The 18377-nt window shown below is 36.6% G+C and overlaps 1 long non-coding RNA gene across 1 annotated transcript in view; it reads right to left on the minus strand.

The window, feature by feature from the left end:
- LOC139689883 (uncharacterized) overlaps positions 1 to 10889 on the minus strand; it is a 32719-nt gene extending 21830 nt beyond the window's left edge. Inside the window, exons 1-2 of the long non-coding RNA XR_011701441.1 lie at positions 10813 to 10889; positions 6083 to 6241 (exon numbers count right to left, since the gene is read on the minus strand). This is a non-coding gene — a long non-coding RNA (uncharacterized lncRNA). The remainder of the gene's footprint in view (positions 1 to 6082; positions 6242 to 10812) is intronic.
- Between the last annotated feature and the right edge of the window lie 7488 nt (positions 10890 to 18377).

The following is an 18377-nucleotide window of genomic DNA, read 5'->3' on the forward strand; positions in this document are numbered from 1 at the left end:
AATTGTTCGTTTGAGCAAGAGGATAGATTGAATGTCAATTGGATGCTTTTGCTGCAGAGATGAAAGAATATAAAAATGGGCAGAAAAAATTATACATACTCAAATTATACATATAACATGGTCATTTACATGCAATACTCATCTGTCTATAATGCAGTCATCAAAACAGTCTTCTTTGGGAATGTAAATTATTTGGTAGACTGTTTACATAAATTTGGAAAAGTAATGGCCCTTGAACAGTGCCTTGTGGAACTCCTGCTAAAATGCTCGCCACTTTGGAAAATGTATCCCCCAATTTTACTTTTTGAGTTCTGCCTCTAAGAATATTTTTTATCCATTGTTTTACCCTCAAGTCCAATGGTAACGAATCCAGCTTTAACAATAATTTATCGTGAGGCACTCGGTCGAAACCTGCCAAAAAATCAACTATTTTTGCATCAACATCTTTAAAAATATATTTTCCGACATTATTTACTAGTGTACACATCATTGCTATTTTATTTTCAATGACTTGAGTAGTCTTCTTCATGCTCATTTGATATATTTTTCAAATTTTTAATCAAGGATTAAAAATTTTAAACAAAATATCCAATAATCAAGGATTAAAAATTTTAATACAAAATATCCAACATTAATACTCATGAACGCTAAGCTTTAAACAATGTTACATGTATACAATTATATAAGGGATAAAATGACATGAAATATCTTACACAAGCAAAATGTACTATTGCTGATGTTAAAAATTTTCCTGTGAAAAAATTCATTAAATGCCATATTTTTTCCAAAGAAGATATCATGCAATCAATTCACGCGCCTAGTTGCTCTGTTCCATACTGAGTCCAAGAGATATTTGGCTCAAACTTTCATTTAACATGGTGGTTCCCTTTTGGTTTCATCTTGGCTCATTTTAGGCATATTCCACAAACTAACTCTGAAGGCAAGAGACAAATTAAGATGGCAAAAATCACTTCATTATATGTTTAGCAACAAATTTAAGTCAAGCAAAGAATACAATAGAATTAAGTAGTCCACAGCCAAAGGGACAAAGATGGAATGCCACTAAGCAAATTACATCACTCAAAATCAAACAACATGAAAAGCAACATACTGGCCCCATTTATCATTGCGCTGGCAACCAGATTACATCTGAACGTCTCATTTATGGCCGAGGGTTAATGGAGCTGGTGTGTGGTACAAGATACGACAATTTTCAGCGTATCACTTCACTGCAGATGCAATGCCCTTCCAAGCAGCTTGAGTTATCCCAAGCCTGGATATCAGAGAAATGTGACCATTTAAAGGAAAAAGACCAATTTATGATGGAAAGGCACCACTGGCACTAATGGCAGCCACACATGCTGTGTCTGTGCTTCCAGAGTATTCCAACAAAACTGTACAAACTGGTGCATGCCATAGATAAAAGAAAGTGTTTTTAAGTATGTTTTGGATGTAAGAAGAACGGTATGGTAAAGAACATAGGCTAACAAGCTTAGACATAGAAAAGGAATATGATGTAGATGAACATACAGCCTGTAGCTTAGGTCCATGCATACTAGACAATGTTATAGAAAGGACATTAGGGGGGATGAAATCAAATAAGGCCGTGTGAGTAGACAGCATTTCTGTGGAACTACCAAAAGGTTTACAAAAATGTGGTAGGAAGAGACAATGTATGGACTGATTCATAGTATCTGAGAGGAAGGAATATGGCCAGAATGTTATATGAGATCAGCATTGGTTCCTGTTTCATAAAAGGTAAAGGCTAAATCATGTGAGGATTGCATGACAATAAGTTTGCTTTCACGTGACACTAAAGTTGTTCTCAGGATCTTATGAAAAAGGATTACAATCAATATCAAAGTGCTACTTTACCTAACAGTTCTTACTTCAAGCTGAACTATCATTGTATAGAAATACCATTAAATATTACCTCCAACCGCTGCGAAGAGTCGGCGCAGAGTGAGGGGGAGGGGGGATTGCGCAGCGAGGCCATTGGACAAGGGCAGTAGACCAATTACTCCGGAGATAAATTAAATAAATGTGCCCTACTCATTAAACGAAAAACCTTTTCACACTTTCACTTTGCTCTTGTCCTTTTGTACAGTCGCGATAGGTCAATGCGTCGACGGGTCAGGGTCGGCTCCAAAATTATTCAAATCTTTGCGTCATGTGGCCTCTTGAGTGTTAAATTCACACAACATGAAATAAAAAAGTAGTTTCACTGAAACAGCTCTCGCGGACGGACCGATCTAGTCACAGCGACGGCGCTGCGCATACTTATGCAAGTGGCGTGAGCCTGACGTACGACCGGCCAAATAAAGCCCCGCAGCCAAATTCCCGTTACTTTTGAGGTCCCCCTCGTGTGATTCTTTATTAACAAATCCCACTGGTGAATGAAAAATGGCCCTCGTGTATAATTCAATCGAAATTCGAATGATAGTCTTGCAGACATGAAAAACAACAAATAGTACGATTTTCACCTGAAGGTTAATTAACTAATACCAAACAAACACCACTGAAAACTAACGATTATCCGCTTCCTAAAATTAATCGGATTTCGAATGACCAGCTAATAGACGTTCTCCAAATAATTGAACGCGTAATGTCAGTAAATTATAAAGAAGAAATTCTATAGATGTTTTAGCGCATTCGTCCTGTAATGCAAGAGCAATTGCACATCCATTGCATTATACCGCGACAACTATATTCCCATGGGGAGAATGGTTTTGGAATGATTTACGAATTGGATGTAAATTTAAAAACTCATCCTTTTTAGAATTGAGCATTAATTAAGATAATTGCTGAGGTCAAGTTACCTAGAGTACTTAAAGTGATGTTGAGGGGATATAAGAATGTGCCTCATATTTTAAAAGTAATCTTAGTTCGAATAATTTGCTAATAAGACCTCGCATAATCATTTGAAAAGTAATTGGAGGAATCAGGGGCGTATTAACCCCATTTGCCGCCCTACGCTATATATGGTCAATGTCTGCCGCCCCCTTAAGGAACTAATTTTCACAATTCAGAGCTTGTGTTTAAATAATGCGAACCAAATTCAATGTGTCCACAAGGTCCTCGCGCCTAGCAACTAGCAAAAAAAGCAATAGCGTGATCATTCGCAGGACAATGACTAATGTAAACACAGGATTCTCGCTCCTGGCGGCATAAGGTGGAACCTTTTTCTAAAATAGAAACGCGCGGGATTTTGAATCAATATGTTCGGATTAAAAAATTGAAAAAACCGATGAAATAAAAATTCCCGGACTTATGTCGCCCCCCTTGAAGCTGACGACCTACGCCAAGGCATAGTTTACTGACTTCCTCCCAGGTAAATACGCCCCTGGGAGGAAGTCAGTAAATAATTATTAAAAAGGATTTCAATCAATATGAAAGAGCTATTTCACCTTTGGATTCCTTCCTTCAAGGCGTATTAAGTATCATTGTTATTTAACCAATACCACTTGACGCTGACAAAATTTCGTTCGAGAATAGGCGTTTACCAAAATTTAAACTAGCAATGTCCGTAAGTAAATTAGAAGGTAATAAAGAACAAATTCACTAAATGCCTAAGAGCTTAGGTTGTAAAAGTTTTTAAAAATATTTAATTAATAACAACTACCGGAACTCGACAAATGTCACTTATGAAAAATTGATTCGAAATTCAAATGACTGCCTAATAGAGTTTAACGAAACTATGTAACGTCAGTAAATAGGTTAGTGGTAATTAAAGAAATGCACCAAATGTGTAAGTGCTTCAGCCTTGTAACCCAGGACGAAATACATCCCAGTCAAGGCGAATGATTTTTAAACTCTTGCCTTGAAATGCACATTAGCGGATGACTGTGTTAAAAGTTACTGTTGCGGCATCTCCCGCAGTTTCTTTGGAACATATCATTCCTATTCAGCTGCGACAGCAACGCCCCTATTCAAAAAATAGTTGTGGAATAATGCACTCATGGGAAGTATATGCCAATAGTAATATATTAGTAAAATCCAAATCGTATGTTGGAAATGCTAGTTAATTAATTTAGATAACTGTTTTCATAAGTAATTGTCGACTAAGAATGCGTTAAAATATGAGACAGCGATTTTTGGGGGAGTTCGAATGGAAGTTCACCGACTATATTGACGAATAATGTCAGAAATTAGTTACAACATTCGGCCGTCTGAAAAGTTTCCGATCTATCAATGATGCAACACATTTTTTCGAAAATGTTTGAGGGTGGAAACTTTTCAAACTTGTCGACTCTTAATTAGGAAAAACCCTAACATCAATGCCTAAAAGCTTCCACCTTGTAACCCAGGATGAATTTCCTATTTAGCCACGACAAAGACGTTCTTATGCAAAGACTGCTTATGGACTTCAAATGCATTCCTGGAAACTAAATCGAAATAAATGACACAATAAATGACAATAAATGACACAATAAATGACAATAAATGACAATAAAAGACACTTAATGCGCATTGTTTAACAAAGATCATTGATGACGTAAAATCATCTGGATTACCTAAAATTATGAGGAGGCGATTTTAGCGGGGAGAGACCAAAGTGTCTCTTATACTAAATTGAATCTAAATTCGAGGAACAGGCTAACAGCACCTCAAAGAATAATTAATTAAGTATTCTTGGGATGTACGATGGTAATTATTAGATAAATAGGATTTCAATCGATCTCCAAAGTTAACCATGCCTTACGATTCTTAATCAAGGTGAATTCAAAGTATCATTCCTATTTTTAAAATATTGCTGTTATCTAATTAATATCTCCTTGGTAAATTTGATTGAAATGCAAATGACCGGCTAAGACGTTCGTCTAATACTTAAACGAATTATGCCAGTAAATATTTTTAAGTAGATGGTGTAAAAAGAATGTCAGTAATATTTATTGTACGAATGAAAAGTAAGTTATTAGGAAGAAATTAACTAAATCTCTATTTGCTTCCATCTTGCTCCCAAAGATGTCTTGAGCATTAAAAATAAATTTATATAAATTATGTCAGTAAGTTATTAGGACGGAATAAACAGATCATACAACCTTCCTATTAACCGCGAAAAGGTCCCACCATCAATCAATAGTTTTTATAACTTGATGCACTCAAGTAATTCGAGTAGTAGAATTCGAGTAATAGACTTGTAGCGACTCGCAGAATAATTGGGTGTACCTTAGTAATGTTTAAAAAGGATTCAACGTGAATTAATACCATTCTAAATAATCAAATACCACTTAATACTTACACGTGTCCGATACGTGAAATTTAATCGAAATTCTAACGACAGGCTAATAGACGTCCATCAAGAAATTACACAAGTGAAATCAGCAAAAATGCTATAGTTATTTGGAAGATATTCACAATACCTCTATGTGATTCTGTCTTGTAGCTCATCCCTAGATCTTTCATCCTATTTATCCGCGATAACCGCATTCCAATGCGAATGTCGCGGATAATCGTTTGGAATAATGCACGCGTGAAGAGTCGAAAAAATATTTTTTTAAAAATACGAATTGACCGCATGCTCCAGATTGTGGACATGCTGTCGTAATATTTCCTTAAGTACGTAAATTTATAAGAGTGATTTTATCAGAGAGAAGAAATAACATCCACTAATCTAATACTATATGCAATCTAAAGTCGATTAACGTGCTTACTACCACTAGAATAGCATAAAAGTAATCTAGGGGGGTACGTAACTAAGTCGTCTTTATTAATTAGCTTCCGAATGAAAACCGAAGAGCTAAATCACCTTCCGATTCTTACCTAAAGTGAATCATTCTTATTTTACTAATGGCACTGGAAACTGTTGGAGTAATATTTTTATGCGTAGTAATACGTAATACGAAACTAATTTATTAAAAATTGAGATGATTTCACCTAATGTCTAAGGGCTTCCGTCTCGTAACCCAATAGGGTTTACGTGCCAAAACACTTGAACCACGACGACGCCGCTCCTATGCGAAGAATGGTTATGGGAATGGGCCACTCATGGAATGTACATCTGTGCCTTTTGAACTCGGAAAATTGATAAAATCCTCAGTTATCTACATATCACCCTGAATATGAAACGTTACCTACTTACCACGATTTCCACCAGCTCTCGATTTCGAACTCCTTGGCTGGGTTATTCCGTGGTCTTCCTACTATCACGACTTCTTCCCATCGAGTCAGAAGATTGAGTTCTTTCCGATCCATCCCGTTTGGAATTTCTCCCCAGTTCCTCATTCACCCCTTGAATTCCCTGGAACAAATTTCAAGAGTATCATCATCAGAGAAAACGAAAAGCAAGTTTCGAGTGGATTAGGGAAATAAATACCAGAACAGCTATAACTAAAAAAAAGGATGTTTAGGTCTCAGTTCACGACTTCTTAGTTCGGCATTGAAAGCACGACGCATCCAAAAGCACAAGGAATAGTTTTAAATAAAATAACGATATTACATATCACAGAATTCGGGAAAATGATTACGCACTAATTAGAACACTCAAAAGAAAGCCTCTAACAGGTAAGAATATCGAACCCTCACGCGCGTGATAAGAATCAAATAATCTTATCACTCCCTATGCAGATGCACAACATCGAAGTTAACTGTTTTGAAAGAACTGCGTGCCATCAAGGCGAAATTCGAGCCAAAATTGTTAATTTAATCATAAAAGGTACGTTGAGAACTATTGTATGCCTATTACTTGATTGCTTTCATGAGCAATGTTCTAAGTTTGGGCTTCTTGCATGGATGGAGCTTCTTACCTCCGATCGCTGCGAAGAGTCGGCGCAGAGTGAGGGCGAGTTGTGAAAAAGTAGTGTCCTCACAAAAGAACAAATGACGTATGACGACGACGAAGAAACGTAATACAACGGGGGTAGGGGATGAACAAGTATTGTTCAAGTCAATCGTTCTGAAGCCGTTAGCAGTAAATTAAAAAAAAGGTCACGCTGCTAATCCTGTATACCACACCACACAAGATCTAATGCAGAGGTCTCCTCATTTAACTCGCGGGTTCGATGTCAAATGGGTCAGCTGGAGTGTTACCTAAAGCGAGAGGGAGCAGTTGACCGCGAATACCAGTTTAATTCCATGACTCATGAGATTGGCCGGTGGGCCTCACACACCGTGTGATAGGATTGGGGAGTTGGGATGGGAGGGGTTCTTGCTTTCGTTCCCTGCAAAGACCGGGGGGGGGGGGATTATGCAAGCGAGGCCATTGGGCAAGCGTAGTAGACCCATTTCCCCGGAGAAATATTAAATAAATGTGCCCGACTTGTGAAATGGTTAACCTTTCACACTTTCACTAGGCTCTTGTCCTTCTGTTCAGTCGCGATCGTTCAATGCGTCAACGGGTCGGGATAGACTTTGCGTCAAGTGGCCTTGTCAAGTGTTTTCTACACTGTGTACCAAGGATCCATTTTGGAGTTTGACTCAGGGAATCAGATATAACATTGGCCTGTTTACATACTGGAAGATATTACACAAATACCACTAATGAATAGTAAATACTTCACGATTTTCTCTTGATTCAATTTTGAAATTTACAAGTCAGGATGCGATGTCACTACTGTCTCAAAGTATGAAATTCCATTCCGTTCACTTACCCTTATATGAATCATATAATAATAACTTAACTTTAGAATTCATTCCTTTTTTGGTTCTCTAATTATGAGTCACCAGCAGAAATATGGAATAAGAAATGCCCTGCCTGTAACTGTTGTTATTACTTCACCTTGTCAAGGAAAGTCCATAAATTGTGAATTGGAACCGCCCATGTTTTGGAAATAAAGCTACATACCCATTAGGCTGGCATAAATGACCTCAAGAGCATGGACTGTGTATGAAAGGAAATATTTAAGGAGGATTGATGGCCTGGTGAAATAGGGCGAAAGATGTGGAATCTTGTTATAATGTAGTATTTAGATCCGGCTTAACACTTGAATTATAAAAATACAACAGTTGCAACAGAGACATGATTTAATCAGTCCGCATGCAACTTTCACCGAATAAGTTGAAGAGTAAATACGTTAGTGAGTTTTTAGGGAGAGTTTCATATTAAGATGTTCATTCATGCGCGTTCACCTTGTAATCCGAGATCAGTAGCACAACATTCCCACTGAGCCGTGACGAGGCTCTAATGCGAATAATTGTTATTAAATGGCGCACTAAAGAAAATTAAATGAAAAAAATAATTCGTATATTATAAATGCGTATCAATTATTTAGATAATTGTAGATCTTATATTACGTAGTTTGATTCCAAGGGCTTGTTGCCTGCAGCTCCTCCCAAGCTTTGTGATTTGGGAGGAATCAATGTTATTGTTACAATTAGCACTGAAAACTATGGGGGCAGATATGAGGAAGTATGTCTAATATTAAATTTTATTCTAAATTTGAGTAATGGGCAATGAGCGACTTGCAAAATAATTTTAAAATAATCATGGGGTACGGTAGTAACTATTTAAAGAGATTTAAATCAATATTAAAGAGCTTCACTGCCTGACGATTCTAAATTCAAGGCGAATCACTGTCATTCCTATTTCACAAATACCACCAAACATTTAAAAATGTCCACTGCATCAAATTTAATCGGAATTCAAATGACATGCTAGTAGATGCTCATCGATAAATTTAACAAGTGACATCAGGAAAAAGTAATTAAAAACGGAGAAAAAATTCAAACGATGTCAAGGCACTCCCATGTTTTCACCCAAGATGAATTCCATATCATTCCTATTAATCTGCAACAACGCTCGTATGCGAAATCATCATGCAATGATGCACTCATGAAAAGTAAGTCGAAAAAATATACACTTTTGAATAATAAGGTTAGACAAAAGAGATATGTTGACGTAATATTGCCTGGGTTACGTAAAATTGTTAGACAGCCTTTGTGGACAAATTATCTCAAATACTAAATGTTATCTAAATTAATATCAAAGAGCTAATTCACCTTCCGATTCTTACCTATGATGAATCATTCTTGTTTTACGTATACCACTGGAAATGTTTGAGGTTGGAAACTTTTCAAACTTGTCGACTCTTAATTAGGAAAAACCCTAACCTGAATGCCTAAAAGCTTCCACCTTGTAACCCGAGATGAATTTCCTATTTAGCCACGACAAAGACGTTCTTATGCAAAGAATGTTTATGGACTTCAAATGCATTCATGGAAACTAAACCGAAATGAATGACACAATAAATGACAATAAAAGACAATTAATGCGCATTACTTTAAAAAATCATTGATGACGTAAAATCATCTGGATTACCTAAAATTATGAGGAGGCGATTTTAGCGGGGAGAGACTAAAGTGTCTCTTATACTAAATTGAATCTAAATTCGAGGAACAGGCTAACAGCACCTCAAAGAATACTTAATTAAGTATTCTTGGGATGTACGATGGTAATTATTAGATAAATAGGATTTCAATCGATATCAATGAATAACCTTGCCTTACGATTCTTAATCAAGGTGAATTTGAGGTATCATTTCTATTTTAAAAATATTGCTGTTATCTAATTAATATCTCCTTGGTAAATTTGATTGAAATGCAAATGACCGGCTAAGACGTTCACCTAATACTTTAACGAATTATGCCAGTAAATTTTTTTAAGTAGATGGTGTGAAAAGAATGTCAGTAATATTTTAATGTACGAATGAAAGTAAGTTATTAGGAAGAAATTAACTCAATCTCTATTTGCTTCCATCTTGCTCCGAAAGATATCTTGAGCTTTAAAAATAAATTTATATAAATTATGTCAGTAAGTTATTAGGACGGAATAAACAATTTATATAACCATCCTATTAACCGCGATAAGGTCACACCATCAATCAATAGTTTTTATAAATTGATGCAATCAGGTAATTCGAGTAGTAGAATTCGAGTAATAGACTTGTAGCGACTCGCAGAATAATTTAAAAGTAAGTAAGTAAGGATTCAACGTGAATTAATACCATTCTTATTAATCAAATACCACTTAACACTTACACGTGTCCACTACGTGAAATTTAATCGAAATTCTAACGACAGGCTAATAGACGTTCATCAAGAAATTACACAAGTGATGTCAGCAAAAATGCTGTAGTTATTAGGAAGATATTATTAAATTCTCTATGTGATTCTGTCTTGTAGATCATCCCTAGATCATCCATCCTATTTATCCGCGACAACCGCATTCCCCTGCGAATCTCGCGGATAGTCGTTTGGAATAATGCACTCGTGAAAAGTCAAAAAAATATTTTTTGAAATGCGAATTGACCGCATGCCCAGATTGTGGACATGCTGACGTAATATTTCCTTAAGTACGTAAATTTATAAGAGTGATTTTATCAGAGAGAAGAAATAACATCCACTAATCCAATACTATATGCAATCTAAACTCGATTATCGTTCTTACTACCAGTGGTATAGCATAGAAGTAATCTGAGGGAGTACGTAACTAAGTCGTCTTTATTAATTAGCTTCCGAATGAAAACCGAAGAGCTAAATCACCTTCCGATTCTTACCTAAAGTGAATCATTCTTATTTTACTAATGGCACTGGAAACTGTTGGAGTAATATTTTTATGCGTAGTAATACGTAATACGAAACTAATTTATTAAAAATTGAGATGATTTCACCTAATGTCTAAGGGCTTCCGTCTCGTAACCCAATAGGGTTTACGTGCCAAAACACTTGAACCACGACGACGCCGCTCCTATGCGAAGAATGGTTATGGGAATGGGCCACTCATGAAATGTACATCTGTGCCTTTTGAACTCGGAAAATTGATAAAATCCTTAGTTATCTACATATCACCCTGAATATGAAACGTTACCTACTTACCACGATTTCCACCAGCTCTCGATTTCGAACTCCTTGGCTGGGTTATTCCGTGGTCTTCCTACTATCACGACTTCTTCCCATCGAGTCAGAAGATTGAGTTCTTTCCGATCCATCCCGTTTGGAATTTCTCCCCAGTTCCTCATTCACCCCTTGAATTCCCTGGAACAAATTTCAAGAGTATCATCATCAGAGAAAACGAAAAGCAAGTTTCGAGTGGATTAGGGAAATAAATACCAGAACAGCTATAACTAAAAAAAGGATGTTTAGGTCTCAGTTCACGACTTCTTAGTTCGGCATTGAAAGCACGACGCATCCAAAAGCACAAGGAATAGTTTTAAATAAAATAACGATATTACATATCACAGAATTCGGGAAAATGATTACGCACTAATTAGAACACTCAAAAGAAAGCCTCTAACAGGTAAGAATATCGAACCCTCACGCGCGTGATAAGAATCAAATAATCTTATCACTCCCTATGCAGATGCACAACATCGAAGTTAACTGTTTTGAAAGAACTGCGTGCCATCAAGGCGAAATTCGAGCCAAAATTGTTAATTTAATCATAAAAGGTACGTTGAGAACTATTGTATGCCTATTACTTGATTGCTTTCATGAGCAATGTTCTAAGTTTGGGCTTCTTGCATGGATGGAGCTTCTTACCTCCGATCGCTGCGAAGAGTCGGCGCAGAGTGAGGGCGAGTTGTGAAAAAGTAGTGTCCTCACAAAAGAACAAATGACGTATGACGACGACGAAGAAACGTAATACAACGGGGGTAGGGGATGAACAAGTATTGTTCAAGTCAATCGTTCTGAAGCCGTTAGCAGTAAATTAAAAAAAAGGTCACGCTGCTAATCCTGTATACCACACCACACAAGATCTAATGCAGAGGTCTCCTCATTTAACTCGCGGGTTCGATGTCAAATGGGTCAGCTGGAGTGTTACCTAAAGCGAGAGGGAGCAGTTGACCGCGAATACCAGTTTAATTCCATGACTCATGAGATTGGCCGGTGGGCCTCACACACCGTGTGATAGGATTGGGGAGTTGGGATGGGAGGGGTTCTTGCTTTCGTTCCCTGCAAAGACCGGGGGGGGGGGGATTATGCAAGCGAGGCCATTGGGCAAGCGTAGAAGGCCAATTACTCCGGAAAAATATTAAAGTTGTTTATCTGCTGCAAAATGAGACGTCCAGGAATCAGTACCTGATCAACTACTAATTTTAACCAAGAAATGACCACTTAAAGAAATCAATTCATTAGACAGGTATTAATAGCTACCAAAACTTGGTTTGATACCACAAATGGCATAGGTTTACATGGGAGGCTACTCAGAAATGGATTGATTAGATTGTCAATTTGTTATTGAGAAACAGAAAAATACATTTAAAATTGTTCACAGGAGTGGATCTGATAACAATTTGGTAACAGAGTAGTATTTTGCATCTGATTGAATCAGTACAATGAGGGAGGGGATTAAGGCAGCAGAAAAAATTGTAACTGAAGGAAAGAAGCTGGGAACTATCGAGAAGAATTGGGGATATATAAAAATGGGAATATATCTTCTGCCACCTGCATGGGAAAGGACAGGGGTATGAGAAAAGGACAAGAAAGCCAAAGGACAAGAAAGACAAAGGATTATGGACTGAATGATTAGAAAGATAGAAATGTGGAAAAATGTTAGGAAGTAAGAAAGGAAAATTGTAACAAACAATCAAAGCTAAGTCAAGAATGTATGAGTTGGGTCACAAAATATCAGGTAGTTGAAAGGAATACAGAGCTTTCATAAGGAAATTAAACAAGCAACATCATGATAAAAAATGGTGTACATAGAATAGTTTATTTCAAGGCTTAACTGATTAAATGGACCAAAGAACATGGAGGAAATTTTATTTATTTATTTAGCCTAAGTCCGAAAACAACACTCTGGCCTTCACATCGGACTATTAACAAAGAATAACAATGGAGACGATTACAAACACCCAAGCCCTAGGTGAAGGAAACCCACCCAGGCAAGAATCGAACCCATGACCCATGGATTTGCAGACGAGGTGTTACCCCGCTGCCACCAAGGCCAAGGGAGTAATGTCCTCGTTTTTTTAACAAAAAAAGGCCATGGGGGTTGAAAACATTCCTCTTTTACTTTTAAAAATTTAAATAGTGCAGGAAGAAGATTTTTTAAAAACTATTTATTGGCATTTACGAAGGATGAATTTGGCCAGAAGAATTTGTTAAATCAGTGTTAGTCCCTATTCCAGAAAGGGAAAAGGCTATAAATATACGTTTTGTATTCATCGCAATAAGTCTGATTTTGCTTGCAGCTTAAAGTAGTTTTTATGGTCTCAGTCATAGCATTTATGAGGCAGGTTTGGCTGGAAGACAAATTGATATGGATAATATCCCAAAAAAGTAGCAGATGTACAAAAAGACTATTGAACAATGAAGTTTGATTTCACACACCAAAGGATTTACTCATTTCAAAACTATCTATTAACATATTACTTTAGGTGAGAAATCAGCAGGGGTCATCAACCATTGACTAAAGAAGAGAGCAAATGAGTATAAAGGCTATGAACAGTTTGAATCAGGAACTTGGAAGAGTATGTGTGACACCATGTCAGTAATGAGGTATCAAGTGAACACGAGCTATATGATCAGGAGTGAGGATGTATTTTAATGCACCTTGTACTTTTATAAAGCATTCAATCAAGTAAACTGGGTACACACATAAATGAAGGTAGGAGTATACTAGAAGGATTCACATCTTATCTGGTACCCATACATTTCCTGAAATGCAAAGAAGAATAAAGTAAACAAAGTCATATGGAGAGAAAAGGTGGAAGGGATGAAGCCAGCGATGGCCAATATAGCCGAATCTTTTCAATATTTAGGTGTAGTAAGTTGTGCACATATCATGGGAGGGCTGATGAAGTAAATGGGGAACCCATCAATCATGTGTGTGGATATTCAAATATTAGTTAGCCAGTCTACCAACAGGAAACAATTATTTATTATCACAGCACAGAATCAGTGTTATTTTATGGTGAGAATTAATCTTCAGGAAATGACAGTAATGAGAATCTGTAGAAATAGGATGATTAAAATGAACATTCAAGGACAAAAATTGGAAGCTCATCTATTTTGGAATTCATTTCAAAGAGGGGGGCAGAGCAGCAAAGAAAGAGAAAAAACTTACGTATGGTGGGGAGTGGGTTGGGTGTAAAATGGGTGAGAGTTGATGACAGGCATACTAATGAAATAATTAAATAAAATACTAGTTTTGTCTATCTCATTGTCGAGTATGCCTGGACCAAAGATATCTTCCTCTACATCATGTTTCTCTTCTGTCTAACTTTCTTGGTCTAAGTTCTCAATTATACTTTTTTTACATATATTATAGACCAACAAACTTAGACATAGAAAAGTAACAAGATGTAGAGGAAGATATCTTAAGTCCAGGGATACTCAACAATGAGATAGAAAGGGCATACAGGGAGATGAAACTAAATAAGGCCGTGGGGGTGGATGACATTCCTGCTGAACTACTGAAATGTTTAGGAAAATGAGGGAGGAAGACTCTATATGGGCTTATTTGTAGTATTTATGAGGAAGTAATCTGGCCAGAAGACTTTGTGAGATCAATTTTAATTCTTATTCCGAAAAAGGTAAAGATTACATCTTGTGAGGACTACAGGACAATAAGTTTGATATCCCATGCAGCTTAAGTTGTTCTCAGGATCATAACCAAAAGGATCGAGTAGGGCAAAGAGGCTTTTACAAGGAGGAGGGAGTTGATAACAGGGACGTTGATTAGGAATATTAAGAAAAGACTCGTAAAAACTTTGATAAGGAGCGTGTGTGTGCAGAGGAGGAGACATGTACGGCACGAAAACTTGATCATTGAAGCAGGAGGATAGAATATACAATAGATAGGAGGCTTTTGAAATATGGGTGTGGGGAAGAATGGGAAAGGTGAAATATACAGACAAGAAAACAAATGAGAAAGTACTTGTTATGGTGAGCAAAGATCTTGTTGGGAGAAATCCTATAAAGGCAGGAAAGTGGATGAAGGGGGTATTGACCGGCAGTGAGATGTTGAAGACTGGGGGAGAATGTTAACCAAACAAGGAAAGGGAAGCAGGATAGGGATGTTGGACAGGATGAAGGAAGGAGAAAAGTACTCATAGATGAAGAGGGACATGGTGTAGAGTAGGATACTGGATTTTGTATTTTGTTAGGAATCACAAAATATTTATTTAGTAGCTGTGGCCATCCAAAAACCAACCTTAACCGGTAGATTACCTAATAATAATAATACTTCCAATTTAGTCATTTTTTAACACCAAATTTGCATAATATCTCACGTCCGGAGACTTGGTTCTCTTTCCTCAGGAATGTTCGCACCCCGTGTGCCTATCTAAAAGAGTAAAATATATTTTTCCAAATTATTCTCTAATGTAATCGCCATTGCTTCTTAATTTTCAATTACTTGTGTAGTCTCCTTCATGCTTGCTCATTGGATATTTTCTTTCAAATTCAAATAAAATTTTTTGAGCACCAGTTCTTTGTGGGAAACCAAAAGCAGCTTAGGATAGAAGGGGTGATCATAAAAACACATGCTTCTGCTCTTAGCTGGAATGAAACATAAGGATCAGGTTTGGGAAATCTTGCCAGTTTTTAGCAATGCCTATTATACGACATTGTCAAGAATCATGACAAATTCTGTTGTGCATTTTATCATTCCGTTATACTAAAATGTCTCCTGCGGGTAATCTTATAATTAGCGGTAAAAGAAAGAGTGGGGAAGATTATATTACTGACGTTTTACACGAAAGGTGATTGCAATAAGATTACCAATCAATTTATTGATGATAAATATCCATTTAGTTATTTACCTCTTGTGGAGTTGTTTTGGATGTTAGTTCTTAATTGGTAAGATTCTATATTGACTCTCGAATGAATGAGAGCCTTAAAGATATATGAACTAAATACAGTCATGATTCAGATTAATCTTGCTTGCAGGAATCATGTGGTGGGGAGCGAATAGCTCTCTTTTGTAGTTGCAAAATTTGTTTAAATTGTGGGGAATGACCCCAATTACTCCGGAGAAATATTAAATAAATGTGCCCTAATCATGAAATGAATAACCTTTTCACACTTTCACTTGACTCTTGTCCTTCTGTAGAGTGGCAACCTTGTGTCAAATGGCCTTGTCGAATGTTTTCTACACTGTGTACCAAGAACCATTTTGGCCTTTGACTTAGGGAATAAGATATAACATTGGCCTGTTTACATAATGGAAGATATTACACAAATACCACTAATGAATAGTAAATGCTACAGGATTTCCTCTTGATTCAATTTTGAAATTTACAAAAGTCGGGATGCGATGTCACTACTGTCTCAAAGTATGAAATTCCATTCCGTTCACTTACCCTTATATGAATCATATAATAATAATTTAACTTAAGAATTCATGCCTTTTTTGGTTCTCTGATTATAAGTCACCAGCAGAAATATGGAATAAGAAATGCCCTGCCTGTAACTGTTGTTATTACTTCACCTTGTCAAGGAAAGTCCATAAATTGTGAATTGGAACCGCCCATGTTTTGAAAATAAAGCTACATACCCATTAGGCTGGCATAAATGACCTCAAGAGCATGGACTGTGTATGAATGAATATATTTAAGGAGGATTGATGGCCTGGTGAAAATGGAAGATAAATGCAGAATCCTTAACACTTTAATTATAAAAATACGAAAGTAACTGTTTTAGACTGGGGCATGATTTAATCAGTGAAATGATAATTAAAATACCTGTCACTAAAATAATAACCTGCCTGAACAGATATGCCTGAACATTACCCAAGAGGTTGGTGTTAAACCAAATTAAAAAGTAATTTTGACTATGAAATGACCACTCTGAGGAATCAACCGATTCTGCAGAAGACAGAGATTAATAATTTCCAAATCTTGCTTTGACACCACAAATGGCATGGATGTACAATGAAGGTAACTCGGAACTGGATCATTTAGATTATAAGCTTTATATTGAGAAACAGTGAGATAATTTCACACAATTTCCTAGCAGTTACATGCAGACTCTGATCACAATTTAGTAATTATGAAAAGTAATATTTCACTTCTGATTCAAAAATTCAAGGCAAGGAAGGTAATGTAGTAAATGGATTGGTAAAGCATTTACTGGATTGATGAAAACAGGAAATCAGGCAGCAGAAGAAAGCATGAGTGAGGAAAGAACCTGAGAACTATCAAGACAAAATGGGAATTTATACAGCCTACAGCAAAGGTATAGGAACTGGTAGGTGGAATAGAACAAGAAATCAATGGATTATGGACAAGATAATTAAAAAGGTAGAAAACTGGAATAAAACTAGGAAGTAAAATGGGAAAATTGTAATCTAAGATAAGTCAAAAATATGAGTTGAACCACACAAGATCATTAAGAGGGGAAAATAATACAGAGGAGCTTTTATGAGTATGATAAAGAAATTAAACCAGCAAGATCATGATGACATAGTGTATGACACGTATAGAATACTTGATTTCTAGGCTGAATTGATGGAAAGACAGAAAGAATATTCAGAAAATTGGAAACAAAGAAGGCCATGTGGTTTGACAACATTCCTGTGGAACTATCAAAGAGTTAATTAAAGTGCAAGAAGTAGAGCTTTTCTTAACCATTTCTTGGAATTTATGAAGGATGAATTTGCCAAGAAGACTTTGTTAAATCGGCATCAATTGCTCTTCCAAAAAGGGGAAAGGCTATAAATATATGTAAGGAATACAGGGCAATTAGGTCCGATTAGAAATGCACCCTGTAAGTTTTGTTATGGGCTAGCCAAAGCATATATTATGAGGCAGTTTTCATCAGAAGACTGTTAAATTGAAGTGGATATCATCCCAAAAACCTGAAGCAGTACAAAAAGACAGGGAGATTTATTTCACCCTCAATTGCATTTACTCATTTAAAAATTATCTACTGACACATTACTTAATTTTAGAGATTAGTCGGGGTCATCAACAACGACATAGAAAAGAGAACAACTACGTATAAGGACAATGATCATATTGATTCAAGAACTGGGAAGGTTATGTTTGATTTAATGAGGTGCCAAGTAAAAAGTATAGTCATAGACAGAGATGATGTATTTTTATGCACCTAATACATTACAGTGCACAAGGCATTCCAGCAAGTTAACTGGATAGAATTATGAATGGAGATTGAAGTACACTAGAGGAATTAACATCTTATCTGCTAGCCATATATTTCCTAGAAAGCACAGGAGAAAGAAGTGTATATGGATGATGAAGAGAAAAGGGGGAAGTTGAGGGAGTCAGAGTGGCCAATATAGCCTGATCTTTTCAATTTTATTGAGTAATGAGCATGTCATGGGAGGGCTGATGTCAAAGTGAGCAGGGAACTCCTCAATCAGATTTGTGGATGATCTAGTTTTAGCTAGCCAGGCTGCCATCAGGCAACAATTATTTCTTAACACCATACAGCACAGAATCAGGGTTCATTTATGGTAAGAATTAATCTTAAGG

The sequence above is a fragment of the Hetaerina americana genome, unplaced genomic scaffold (genome assembly GCF_022747635.1).
Source record: "Hetaerina americana unplaced genomic scaffold, ioHetAmer1.1.p SCAF_286, whole genome shotgun sequence".
Lineage (NCBI taxonomy): Eukaryota > Metazoa > Arthropoda > Insecta > Odonata > Calopterygidae > Hetaerina > Hetaerina americana.